The 14,341-nt window shown below is 37.0% G+C and overlaps 1 long non-coding RNA gene across 1 annotated transcript in view; it reads right to left on the bottom strand.

The window, feature by feature from the left end:
* Positions 1-14,341, bottom strand: part of LOC309624596 — a 467,785-nt gene that overhangs the window by 136,325 nt on the left and 317,119 nt on the right. The gene's annotated exons all lie outside the window — the stretch shown is intronic.

Below are 14,341 nucleotides of genomic sequence, written 5' to 3'. Positions count from 1 at the left end.
GTTGTGTTAGTTTCTGCTGTACAGCAAAGTGAATTGGCTATATGTATACATATATCCCCATATCTCCTCCCTCTTGAGCCTGCCTCCCACTCTCCTTATCCCACCCCTCTAGGTGGTCACAAAGCAATGAGTTGATCTCCCTGTGCTATGCGGCTGCTTCCCAGTAGCCATCCATTTTACACTTGGTACTGTATATATGTCAGTACTACTCTCTCATTTCATCCCAGCTTCCCCTTCCCTGCTGTGTCCTCAAGTCCGTTCTCTACATCTGCATCTTTATTCCTGCCCTGCCACTAGGTTCATCAGTACCACTTTTATAAGATTGCATATATATGCGTTAGCATGGAGTATTTGTTTTTCTCTTTCTGACTTACTTCACTCTGTATGACACTTTGTAGGTCCATCCACCTCATTACAAATAACTCAATTTTGTTCCTTTTTATGGCTGAGTAATATTCCATTGTATATATGTGCCACATCTTCTTTATCCATTCTTCTGTTGATGGACATTTAGGTTGCCTCCATGTCCTGGCTATTGTAAATAGTGCTGCAATGAACATTGTGGTACATGACTCTTTTTGAATTATGGTTTTCTCAGGGTATATGCCCAGTAGTGGGATTGCTGGGTCATATGGTAGTTCTATTTTTAGGGGTTTTTTTTGGCTGCATTGGGTCTTCATTGCTGCGTGTGGGTTTTTCTCTGGTTGAGGGGAGTGAGGTCTACTCTTCATTGTGGTGCGCAGGCTTCTCATTGTGGTGGCTTCTCTTGTTGCAGAGCATGGGCTCTAGGTGTGTAGGCTTCAGTAGTTGTGGCACGTGGGCTCAGTAGTTGTGGCTCGTGGCTCTAGAGCACAGGCTCAGTAGTTGTGGCACACGGGCTTAGTTGTTCTGCAGCGTGTGGGATCTTTGCGGACCAGGGCTTGAACCTGTGTCCCCTGCATTGGCAGGCGGATTCTTAACCACTGCGCCACCAGGGAAGCCCTATTTTTAGTTTTTTAAGAAACTTCCATACTGTTCTCCATAGTGGCTGTATCAATTTATATTCCCACCAACAGTGCAAGAAGGTTCCCTTTTCTCCACACCCTCTCCAGCGTTTATTGTTTCTAGATTTTTTTTTATGATGACCATTCTGACTGCTGTGAGGTGATAGCTCATTGTGGTTTTGATTGGCATTTCTCTAATGATTAGTGATGTTGAGCATCTTTTCATGTGTTTGTTGGCCACCTGTACGTCTTCTTTGGAGAAATGTCTATTTAGGTCTTCCGCCCATTTTTTGTTTGGGTTGTTTGTTTTTTTGATATTGAGCTGCATGAGCTGCTTATATATTTTGGAGATTAATCCTTTTTCTGTTGATTTGTTTGCAACTATTTTCTACCATACTGAGAGTTGTCTTTTCATCTTGTTTATGGTTTCCTTGCTGTGCAAATTCTTCTAAGTTTCATTAGGTCCCATTTGTTTATTTTTGGTTTTATTTCCATTTCTCTAGGAAGTGGGTCAAAAAGGATCTTGCTGTGATTTATGTCATAGAGTGTTCTGCCTACGTTTTCCTCTAAGAGTTTTATAGTGTTTGGCCTTACATTTAGGTCTTTATATCCATTTTGAGTTTATTTTTGTGTATGGTGTTAGGAAGTGTTATAATTTCATTCTCATACATGTAGCTGTCCAGTTTTCCCAGCACCACGTATTGAAGAGTTTCTTTTCCCCATTGTATATTCTTACCTCCTTTGTCAAAGATAAGGTGACCATAGGTGCGTGGGTTTATCTCTGGGCTTTCTATCCTGTTCCATTGATCTATATTTCTGTTTTTGTGCCAGTACCATACTGTCTTGATTACTGTAGCTTTGTAGTATAGTCTGAAGTCCAGGAGCCTGATCCCTCCAGCTCCGTTTTTCTTTCTCAAGATTGCTTTGGCTCTTCGGCGTCTTTTGTGTTTCCATACAAATTGTAAAATTTTTTGTTCTAGTTCTGTGAAAAATGCCAGTGGTAATTTGATAGGGATTGCATTGAATCTGTAGATTGCTTTGGGTAGTATAGTCCTTTTCACAGTGTTGATTCTTCCAATCCAAGAACATGGTATGTCTCTCCATCTGTTTGTATTGTCTTTGATTTCTTTCATCAGTGTCTTATAGTTTTCTGCATACAGTTCTTTTGCCTCCGTAGGTAGGTTTATTCCTAGGTATTTCATTCTTTTTGTTGCAATGGTAAATGAGAGTGTTTCCTTAATTTCCCTTTCTGATTTTTCATTGTTAGTGTATAGGAATGCAAGAAATTTCTGTGCATTAATATTGTATCCTGCAACTTTACCAAATTCATTGATTAGCTCTAGTAGTTTTCTGGTGTTAGCATTTTGTTCATGTCTTTATAGGCCAAGTTGGAGACCTAGTCAAGAAGAGATCTCAGAGGGCCTGGCTGGAGTTTGGTCAGGGAGAGAATCTTTGTCATCTATCACTTACGAGCTGTGTGATCCTGGGTGAGTCACATATCATCTCTGATCCCTAGTTTTTAAGATCAAAATCAAATATTTCTAGGCCCAGTACCTTTACCAACACCCCACCCCTACCATAGTTTCTTATTGTGCTGAAAGGAAGGGGACTTGGATTTGAATCTCATTTCGGTACTTATTAGCTTTATAACTTGAACAAGTCATGTAGTCACAGTGTTGACACCCTTAAAATGATGACAAATGACCTTTACAAAGACTGGAATCTCTGGCTCCTGCTTCATTACATTTCCTTGAATATTCCAAACGTGTATATCATGGTATTGATACTTGGGGCTTTCACTATTTTGTGTGGTTAAGTGAAAAAATTTTAAGTACTCCCACATCCTTTGGTAGAGGACTGGTTAAGTAAACCACACATTCAAACAATGGAATCCTAAGCAAAAATTTAAAAATAGATCTTTATAATAGACTTAGAATAAAGGCCACGAAACAAAAAGTGGAAAACAATGAAGTTACAGAATAGGATTATTAATTAGATCTTATTTTAATTGTTATTAAATAAAAAAACATATAAATAGGTATTATATGAATATGTACATGTACATATTTATTTGTATAGGAATAAAAGCTTGGTTGAATATACACCAAGCACTAACATATGTGGATTGTAGACTATTGTGTGTGTATTATATGTGTGTGTATAGGTGTTGGGGAGCAAGTGATGAATTAAATTTAAGATTAGAACACATCAATGAGGATACCACTTTTTCCTTTATAAAACAACCAATACTGTGCTAACCAGTTTAGCCTTCAATAACTTATTTAATCATCCAAACAACCTATAAGGTGATTATTATTAATATGATTATTATTATTCCCATTTTAAAGATTAAAAAAGTGACACACTGAAAGATTAAGTAACTTGCTTGATATCACACTACTGTAAAGTGCCAAAGTCAAGAGTCTACCGTGGCACTGACTTCAAATTTTTTCCTCTTTAACCAACATTTAGCTTCCTAGCTAATTGCTTTGAAATTAAATAAATAAATAAATAAATGCTTATCAGCAGAGTAATGTCTAATTCTAAGATGTTTGTTCTCTCCTTATCAAAAGATACCAACTACAGATCTCTCCATTTACTATGGGGAAATATTTCCAGTATAGGAGTGTATATAGGTGCAGGAGCACCTGTCCATATTATTTTAATACCCATCAGTAATATTTGTTCTTACCAACATGTAGTTTAAAATCTTCAGACTATCCCTTTGTTTTCCATACCTTTATAAATAGTCAACAGATTGAGTGAGGGGGAGATCCTATATCTAAAATTCAGAAAAGTGTTGTTCCCCACTTCTGCTTATTGCCTCTGCCTTCTAATAATCTGAGGGAGAGTGAATGTCTGTAGATAAATACCTGTAGATACAGCCATAAGGCAGAGAACTCATGGTTGGAGAGCAAAAATAGGAATGAAAAAGAAAAAATTTTCAACTGCTTAAAGAAAAAAAAAGCAGTTTAACTGGAATACAATTTGTCAGTTATCCAACATCCTCCACATAGAAATAGTTTTAATAGATGATAGTAAAATGTCAACTCCCTTTGGGTCAAATCCAGCCAACTTTCTCAGCAAAGAGCATGGAGTTAGCCATAGAAGGGAAAGAGGGAGTGGGGGATCAAACATAACCCCCTGTCTCCCCACCCCTGCCACACACACATGGCATTTAGTCATTACATAAAATGACCAAGGAAGCTCAGATTCTTGTCTAGAGTCCCTTATTGCATGATATCCACCTGTTTAAAATTCCCATTTCCCCCATTTGTGAAATCACATCTTTCCTACTTCATCTCTCACAGGGAACAATTGCAAAGTATGGATCCTTTGCTGAGTCCTTTGAACACAAAGGATTTATAAATAGAGATATGATAAAGGCAAAGTAATACCCGGGGCCAGTGATGCAGGTAGACTGCTCTTCTTTTTCCCTTTTTCCTCTTTCTGGTCCCTATGAAACTTGATCTCCTGCTTCCCACCCTTCCCTGGTCTCACTGCATCTGAAGCCACCCAAAACCTATTTCATAGGCATATTCCCTGTTCTATGTTTAATCAGACAGGTTTCCTAACATTTCAAAATGACAGAAACTACTTTTGCTTCCATCATTTAAACTACTTTTTGTTTCCATCATTTTGATGTAGGGGAGGTGGCCCATTTCATAACAAAAGAGAATAAAGTTCCATCCTGCCCAGGGACAGAGACTGCTAGCCAGTCTCCAGAACCATATTCTCTTCATGGGTGTGCAGCCAGAAAATGTTTTCCTGGCTGCCTTGTGGTTAGGTGTGATTGATCATAAAAATCTCCCAGCTCTCATCCTCTTTGTTCTTTCCCCTTCCCCTGACTTGATGCTAAAAAAGGACAGCATTCCACTGACAGCATTCCTAAAACAAAATGTCATTGTTTTAGGTTATATTGTGGTAAGGCCACAGCATTAACTTCTCTTGTATTCGAGCCATTATGCATTTGCGGTTTCTTTGTTATAGCAGCTCTTTTCACCTAATACAAGCTTTCATCCACTTAAAGAAAGACTGGTATGAAGAGGCCATGGTTAAGAATTTGATCAGGTTAATAGAAAACTACAGTGTCAGCAAAACACCATGATCATCCATATTGGTTGGGAAAATAAAGGTCCCAAGAGATAGACTGAAAGGCCAAGAAATCAGATCAAAAGAACTAAATAATTCTATATCTAAAAGAAGAGTTTTAGAAGTTTTCTAGAGTAACCCTAGAACGGTGAAAAAGCTAAGAAAGGCACATATGGGGTTTGAATATATAGACTGGAGATACAAAAGGAATATACTAAAGAGAGGATGAAATGGAGCAACAAAATGGTGGCAGTGTGAGTATCTGCAGAGAAATTGGCCAGTGACCATTGCTAGTGGTCTGACCGGCAATAGGATTTTAGGAACATGAAAACCTTACATTAAATTTTATATCATTAGCTTTGTTATGTGACATAACTCTCTTTAACTAATATAGTAAATTTCCTTGTACTGGGATACTTTAAGAAAATCAAGAAAAATATGCTGTAGGTACATCTGGGTCATACCCAGCCTACAGGAGAATAAGATAGACAGAAAGGTAAGAGTGACAGTAAAAACTCATCAGAAGCCAGCAATATAAAAAAGAAATGAATAGGAAAAAATGTAAGCCTCCAAGAACTTTTGAGGTAATGGGAGGAGTCTGGATTTTCTACTATCTATGGAGAAATAGTAATGCAAATTATTCTTTAACACTGGCTCTGAAGTTGGACTGCCTATGATTTAACCCAAGTCTTACCAGTTACTAACTGTGCATCTTTGGACAAGTTAATTTATCTCTCTGGGCCCCAGTTCTGGGCCCTCTAAAAAAAGGATAATACTAGAACCTATCGCCTAGTGGTGTTATGAGGAATAAATTAATTAAATGATGTTAATAGGAATAAATGAATAGTGTCTGGCATATAGTAAGCCTTCAAGATGTTTAAACTATTATTATTGTTATCATTATTTTTACTATAACATCTGAAAGATAATGTAGAGGGGTCAGGAATTGGTGAATACCAAAGCTTTTAGAGTATGTAGTTTTAAGAAGTGAATTATGACAAAGTGACATTTATGTCCAACTATTATACATGAAAGTAAAATTAGTTGACAAAGAAAAAAATGACTGCCTAAATAAACATTATTAAAATGAGGTTATTTCATGCCAAAATGGCTAGTATTAAGAAGACTGACCATTCTCAAATTCAAACTAGAATTCTTATATAGTGCCAGTAGGAATAAAAATGATTATAACCACGCTGGAAAATGGTTTAGCATTATCTATTAATATTAAACATACACAAACCTATGGCCCAGCAATTCACTCCTAGATGTATTCCCAGTAAAAATCCATGTGTGTGGTCACTAAAAACTCTATAGAAAGATGTTTATCTCAGCATTATTCTTGATATCCTCAAACTGGAAACAACCCCAATGTCTTTCAGGAGTAGAATGGACAAATAAATAAATTCATACCATGGAATACTACATAGCAATAATAATGATAAATGCACTCCTGCTACATACAAAAACATGGGTAAATCTCACAAAAATAATATTGAGAGAAAAAAGTCAGACACAAAGGATTAGGTACTTTGAATGCACAAATGAATGAATGGTTTGAAATTAATAGTTCATTTATATGCAATGAATACATAGAGTTATGAATAAACAGTGCAATGAATATATAAGGAACTTACAGTGTTGAATACTATATAGTGAGATGAATGTATAGTGTTAAATGTCAGGGTAGTAAGGACCTTGAAGAGGTAGCAGTAATAATTGGGAAGGGGCACAAGCAGGATTTTTAGTAATGTTCTAGTTTTTTCCTTGGGAAGTGGCTATTCACGTATGTTCACTTTGCTGTAATTCTTCAAACTACATGCTTATGATTTGTGCCCTGTTACACTTCAGTGAGAAGTTTTTTAAAAAGAGGACCCTTAATAAGGTTGGATTCAGGGTTAGCCCCCACTAGATCGAGGTGATACTTGTTCTCTACTCCCAGGATCACAAACTTTCAGTCTCCATCATTGTTCATAGAAAAGACTCTGGCCTTACCACAATATAACCTAAAAACAATGACATTTCTTAAAGGAACTAAGCAATAAATCACATATTGCTGTCAGTTCCCCACAAGCCAGTAATTCCATTCAGAGCTGTTCAAAAGCTTAGAGAAATGAAAAAAGTTCTTCCATTTCCACAAATCTATTTGTGTTACCATTTTCATTGCTCTGTGCAGCAGGAATTTTCTTTCTTCCTTCCTTCTTCCCTCCCTCCCTCTCTCTCTCTCTCTTTCCCTTTCTTTCTTTCTTTCTTTTTCTTTCTTTCTTTCTTTCTTTCTTTCTTTCTTTCTTTCTTTCTTTCTTTCTTTCTTTCTTTCTTTCTTTCTTTCTTTCTTTCCTTCCTTCCTTCCTTCCTTCCTTCTTTCAATTAGCTATCTGAGATCCAATTTGAAATGCATTTGAATAGATTCTTACCAAAAAATAGTGATATGTGTATTTTTCTGTAAAAAAATTTTCAAATTCATTCACCCAATCATTTCTATATTTGGTGATATCATTTTGCCACCCAAAATATTTCATCATAAATTTAATAATCAGAACTCCCAATTAAAAAAAAACCCCTCATTTTCATCACTACTTACACTTGTAGTTGTATATTTACATGGCTTCTTTAATTTCTGTCTCACACACAAGACCATTAGCTTCATTAGGGCAGGGAATAAATCTTTGTTGGTTCTTTTGTTATATATCCAGTTCCTAGAAGATATACAAATAAAATAAATGACTAAATACTGTTGTGAGTTACCAATGTCAATATGTTTCCAAACATTCTTAAGGGAGCAGCAACAAATCTTATGCAGATCCCTGATACATCAAGTATATAAAAGTGGAGTTAACAATGCAGGATTGTCTTCCAGTGTCTCTATACAATCCTAAGGAGACTCACAGCAGAATATGAAGACAATGTGACTACCTAGATAGATAATTATGTAGTTCTCTGTACCGGGTAAAACTATTCATATATCCAGCTAGCAGGAAATCTTCTGGATGCATCTAGCAGACCTGCAATAAATAGGAGCAAAGCAAAGCAGAAGTTGGACCACTGTGAAACTATCATCTTCAACCTCATTGGTCTACCCAACTCTCTTATTTTGTGTGGACTCTCCCTTAACATTTTTCAGCAATTTGTTCAAACCTGTGAAGTTGTCAAGTAGAATAGTAAAAATATGTCTTTACTGACCAATTACTCTGTGCTTGTGCTGTGCTAAGTGCTTTGCAGACATTATTTTATGTAATCCTAATTATTACAGTTTGTAGCTGAAAGAAGTTGAGTGTAGAGGAGACTTAAAAACTGAAGATTGGGGATTCCCTGGCAGTCCAGTGGTTAGGACTCTGCACTTTCACAGCCCGGCACCCAGGTTCAATCCCTTGTCCAGGGAACTGAGATCCCGCAAGCCACGTGGCCAAAAATAAAAAAAATAAAATAAAAATTTAAAAAACTGGACACGGGATTTAAATCATTGGTTCACTCATTGACTCAACAAATATGTTCTTTTGAGTGCCTGCCTTGTTAGGCCTAACCCCTATTTACACCTAAACAACTTCACTATACCACCACCAACCAAGTGCCTTATGTCCGTCTGTCATGGCAAGATACCCCACTATACCCCTAAATCCATTTATTCTTTTTCCTTTTAACTACTAGTGAGAAGTCTTTTAGCTTACTATTTTAAAAAAAATTATTATTAATATTACTCTGAGAGAGAGCCAGTATCAGTCAGAGGAAGATGTCTTTGCCTTGTATGCTCTGCATCCTAATTCTACTCTTAGGACTATAAAGGAGCTGACACCGTTCTCCCAGGATACAGCAAGGATTATGGTCACCCTGACCATGGCCTTGACCAGGAAGCTTGAAGGAGCAGAGACTGGGCAATGGACAGAACCACGCGAGAGAAATCAAACACACAGTGGACTCCCAAGCGTCCATCTGTGATTAACTCCATGGGAACCGAAAAGTGATTCAGGGAGAAATTTAGAGACTATTTTCCATCTTATCATCTACATTCCACATGTGCTCATCATCACTTTATAGTCCAGATGTTCCTTTTCTGATCTTAGGTTTTACTTACACTCCTATTCAGGGCACCATTTTCATCTGAAGATGCCTGAGTCCTTTTCCCTAGAATCAGATGGATAAAACAAGACAACATAAAATGAAGAGGTTGTATCATCCAATTTTGCAAGAAACAATTTAGAACCCTCCTCCAAACCAGGGTTTCTTTCCTTATTGGGCCAAAAGGTAAGTTAATTAGGAAGTATGACATTTCTATTATTTGGTTCTTTGACTCAAAGTAATTCACAGATATACACAGGGTTGACTCGGATTTGACTTTGGGACATACACAATGTAGCGGGGTAAAATCAGCCCAGAGAGATAATTTCAAGGCTTCTGAACAACATGTCAGAAATAGTGACCTGAATAGGCAGATTGGCTTCTCTAGGAAATGTAGCTCCAACCTCAAGGGAACTAGGTGACTTCTGAGAGGTGAGAATATGTAAGAGACTCAAATTAGTTCCCAATAAACTTCTGAGTACACACAAGGATATAAGTGGTTGTGTGTGAGTGTGTTTATCCTTGTGGTTTGCATAAACTGTCCAGTGTAAAATGCATGCATTTTCTGCTTTTTTGTATGTAATATTTCATTTGCTAGAAGTTATTGAACTGAATATTGTAAGATATCTACTCAGAATTACTAGAAGTGTTAATGTACTGTGTAGAACATCAATATAAAAAGCATGCAAGCTAACTTCACTGGAAAAGTAGTTATTTCCATCTACGCTATCCTATGTGAATTCATTTGTTCATTTATTAACTTAATACATTCAACAAATATTTACTGGGTCCCCATACATGTGCCCACCACTGTAAAAGGCACTGGGGTTATACTAATAATTTTTAAACAGAACAAAACATTTACCTTCCAGGGGAAGACATAAACAAAATAAATAAGTATATTAAATTGCATGAACGTAAGCTAACTCTATTTTTAGTTTCTTAAGTAACTTCCATACAGTTCTCCATAGTGGTTGTACCAATTTACATTCCCTCCAACAGTGTGGGAGGGTTCCTTTTTCTCTACACCCTCTCCAGCATTTATTGTTTGTAGATTTTGATGATGGCCATTCTGACCGATGTGAGGTGATACATCATTGTAGTTTTGATTTGCATTCCTCTAATAATTAGTGATGTTGAGCACTTTTTTTTTTTTTTTAACTTTGGGTTTATTTATTTATTTATTTATGGCTGTGTTGGGTCTTCGTTTCTGTGCGAGGGCTTTCTCTAGTTGCGGCAAGTGGGGGCCACTCTTCATCGCGGTGCGCGGGCCTCTCACTATCGCGGCCTCTCTTGTTGCGGAGCACAGGCTCCAGATGCGCAGGCTCAGTAATTGTGGCTCACGGGCCTAGTTGCTCCGCAGCATGTGGGATCTTCCCAGACCAGGGCTCGAACCCGTGTCCCCTGCATTGGCAGGCAGATTCTCAACCACTGTGCCACCAGGGAAGCCCGAGCACTTTTTAATGTGCCTATTGGCCATCTGTTTGTCTCCTTTGGAGAAATGTCTATGTAGATATTCTGCCCATTTTTTACTGGGTTGTTTGTTCTTTTGTTATTGAGCTGTATGAGCTGTTTGTATATTTTGGAGATTAATACCTTGTCAGTTTCTTCCTTTGCAAATATTTTCTCCCATTCTGTAGGTTGTCTTTTTGTTTTGCTTATGGTTTCCTTTGTTGTGCAAAAGCTTTTAAGTTTCATTAGGTCCCATTTGTTTATTTTTGTTTTTATTTCCATTACTCTAGGAGATGGATGGAAAAAGATATTGCTGCAATTTGTGTCAAAGAGTGTTCTGCCTATGTTTTCCTCTAAGAGTTTTATAGTATCTGGTCTTCCATTTAGGTCTTTAATCCATTCTGAGTTTGTTTTTGTATATGGTGTTGGAGAATGTTCTAATGTCATTCTTTTACATGTAGCTGTCCAGTTTTCCCAGCACCATTTATCGAAGAGATTGTCTTTTCTCCATTGTATATTCTTGCCTACTTTGTTGTAGATTAATTGACCATAGGTGCATGGGTTTATTTCTGGGCTTTCTATCCTATTCCATTAATCTATATGTATGTTTTTGTGCCAATACCTTGGGTTTTTTTGCTTTTTTTTTTAACATCTTTATTGGAGTATAATTGCTTTACAATGGTGTCTTAGTTTCTGCTTTATAACAAAGTGAATCAGCTATACATATACATATATCCCCATATCTCCTCCCTCTTGCGTCTCCCTCCCACCCTCTCTATCCCACCCCTCTAGGTGATCACAAAGCATGGAGCTGATCTCCCTGTGCTATGTAGCTGCTTCCCACTAGCTATCTATTTTACATTTGGTAGTGTATATATGTCCATGCCACTCTCTCACTTCGTCCCAGTTTACCCTTCCCCCTCCCCATGTCCTCAAGTCCATTCTCTAGGTCTGCATCTTTATTCCTGTCCTGCCCCTAGGTTTTTCAGAACCTTTTTTAAAAAAATTTTTTAGATTCCATATATATGTGTTAGCATACAGTACTTGTTTTTCTCCTTCTGACTTACTTCACTCTGTATGACAGACTCTAGGTCCATCCACCTCGCTACAAATAACTAAGTTTCATTTCTTTTTATGGCTGAGTAATATTCCATTATATATATGTGCTACATCTTCTTTATCCATTCATCTGTTGGTGGACACTTAGGTTGCTTCCATGTCCTGGATATTGTAAATAGAGCTGCAATGAACATTGTGGTTCATGACTATTTTGAATTATGGTTTTCTCAGGGTATATGCCCAGTAGTGGGATTGCTGGGTCATATGGTAGTTCTATTTTTAGTTTTTTAAGGAACCTCCATACTGTTCTCCATAGTGGCTGTATCAATTTACATTCCCACCAACAGTGCAAGAGGGTTCCCTTTTCTCCACACCCTCTCCAGCATTTATTGTTTGTAGATTTTTTGATGATGGCCGTTCTGACTGGTGTGAGATGATATCGCATTGTAGTTTTGAGTTGCCTTTCTCTAATGATTAGTGATGTTGAGCATTCTTTCATGTGTTTATTGGCAATCTGTATGTCTTCTTTGGAGAAATGTCTATTTAGGTCTTCTGCCCATTTTTGGATTGGGTTGTTTGTTTTTTGGATATTGATCTGCATGAGCTGCTTGTAAATTTTGGAGATTAATCCTTTGTCAGTTGCTTCATTTGCAAATATTTTCTCCCATTCTGAGTGTTGTCTTTTCTTCTTGTTTATGGTTTTCTTTGCTGTGCAAAAGCTTTTAAGTTTCATTAGGTCCCATTTGTTTATTTTTGTTTTTATTTCCATTTCTCTAGGAGGTGGGTCAAAAAGGATCTTGCTGTGATTTATGTCAGAGAGTGTTCTGCCTATGTTTCCTCTAAGAGTTTTATAGTGTTTGGACTTACATTTAGGTCTTTAATCCATTTTGAGTTTATTTTTGTGTATGGTGTTAGGAAGTGTTATAATTTCATTCTTATACATGTAGCTGTCCAGTTTTCCCAGCACCACTTATTGAAGAGTTTGTCTTTTCCCCATTGTATATTCTTGCCTCCTTTGTCAAAGATAAGGTGACCATAGGTGCGTGGGTTTATCTCTGGTCTTTCTATCCTGTTCCATTGATCTATATTTCTGTTTTTGTGCCAGTACCATATTGTCTTGATTACTGTAGCTTTGTAGTATAGTCTGAAGTTAGGGAGCCTGATTCCTCCAGCTCCATTTTTCTTTCTCAAGATTGGTTTGGCTATTTGGGGTCTTTTGTGTTTCCATACAAATTGTGAAATTTTTTGTTCTAGTTCTGTGAAAAATGCCATTGGTAGTTTGATTGGGATTGCATTGAATCTGTAGATTGCTTTGGGTAGTATAGTCCTTTTCACAATGTTCATTCTTCCAATCCAAGAATGTGGTATGTCTCTCCATCTGTTTGTATCATCTTTAATTTCTTTCATCATTGTCTTATAGTTTTCTGCATAGAGGTCTTTTGTCTCCTTAGGTAGATTTATTCCTAGGTATTTTATTCTTTTTGTTGCAATGGTAAATGGGAGTGTTTCCTTAATTTCTCTTTCAGATTTTTCATCATTAGTGTATAGGAATGCAAGAGATTTCTGTGTATCAATTTTGTATCCTGCTACTTTACCAAATTCATTGATTAGCTCTAGTAGTTTTCTCATAGCATCTTTAGGATTCTCTATGTATAGTATCATGTCATCTGCAAACAGTGACAGCTTTATTTCTTCTTTTCTGATTTGGATTCCTTTTATTTTTCTTCTCTGATTACTGTGGCTAAAACTTCCAAAACTATGTTGATTAATAGTGGTGAGGGTGGACAACCTTGTCTTGTTCCTGATCTTAGAGGAAATGGTTTCAGTTTTTCACCATTGAGAACGATGTTGGCTGTGGGTTTGTCATATATGGCCTTTATTATGTTGAGGTAGGTTCCCTCTATGCCTACTTTCTGGAGGGTTTTTATCATAAATCGGTGTTGAATTCTGTCAAAAGCTTTTTCTGCATCTATTGAGATGATCATATGGTTTTTATTCTTCAGTTTGTTAATACGGTTTATTTCATTGATTGACTTGCATAAATTGAAGAATCCTTGCATTCCTGGGATAAACCCCACTTGATCATGGTGTATGATCCTTTTAATGTGCTGTTGGATTCTGTTTGCTAGTGTTTATTGAGGATTTTTGCATCTATGTCCATCAGTGATATTGGCCTGTAGTTTTCTTTCTTTGTGACATTTTTGTCTGGTACCGTGTTGTTTTGATGACTGTAACTTTGTAGTATAGTCTGAAGTCAGGGAGCCTGATTCCTCCAGCTCTGTTTTTCTTTCTCAATATTGCTTTGTGTATTTGGGGTCTTTTGTGGTTCCATGCAAATTGTAAAGTCTTTCTTTATAGTTGTGTGAAAAATGCCATTGGTAATTTGATATGGATTGCACTGAATCTGTAGATTGCCTTGGGTAGTATAGTCATTTTAACAATATTGATTCTTCCAATCCAAGAACGTTGTATATCTTTCCATCTGTTTGTGTCATCTTCAGTTTCTTTCATCAGTGTCTTACGGTTTTCAGAGTACAGGTTTTTGCCTCCTTAGGTAGGTTTATTCCTAGGTATTTTATTCTTTTTGATGCAATGGTAAATGGAACTGTTTCCTTAGTTTCTCTTTCTGATCTTTCGTTGTTAGTGTATAGAAATGCAACAAGTTTCTTTGTATTAATTTTGTATCCTGCAATTGACCAAAT

The sequence above is a fragment of the Balaenoptera borealis genome (assembly GCF_965194805.1).
Source record: "Balaenoptera borealis genome assembly, chromosome: 2".
Taxonomy (NCBI): Eukaryota; Metazoa; Chordata; class Mammalia; order Artiodactyla; family Balaenopteridae; genus Balaenoptera; species Balaenoptera borealis.
Note: the sequence above shows the minus strand (reverse complement) of the source record. Positions and strands in the feature narration are given on the sequence as shown.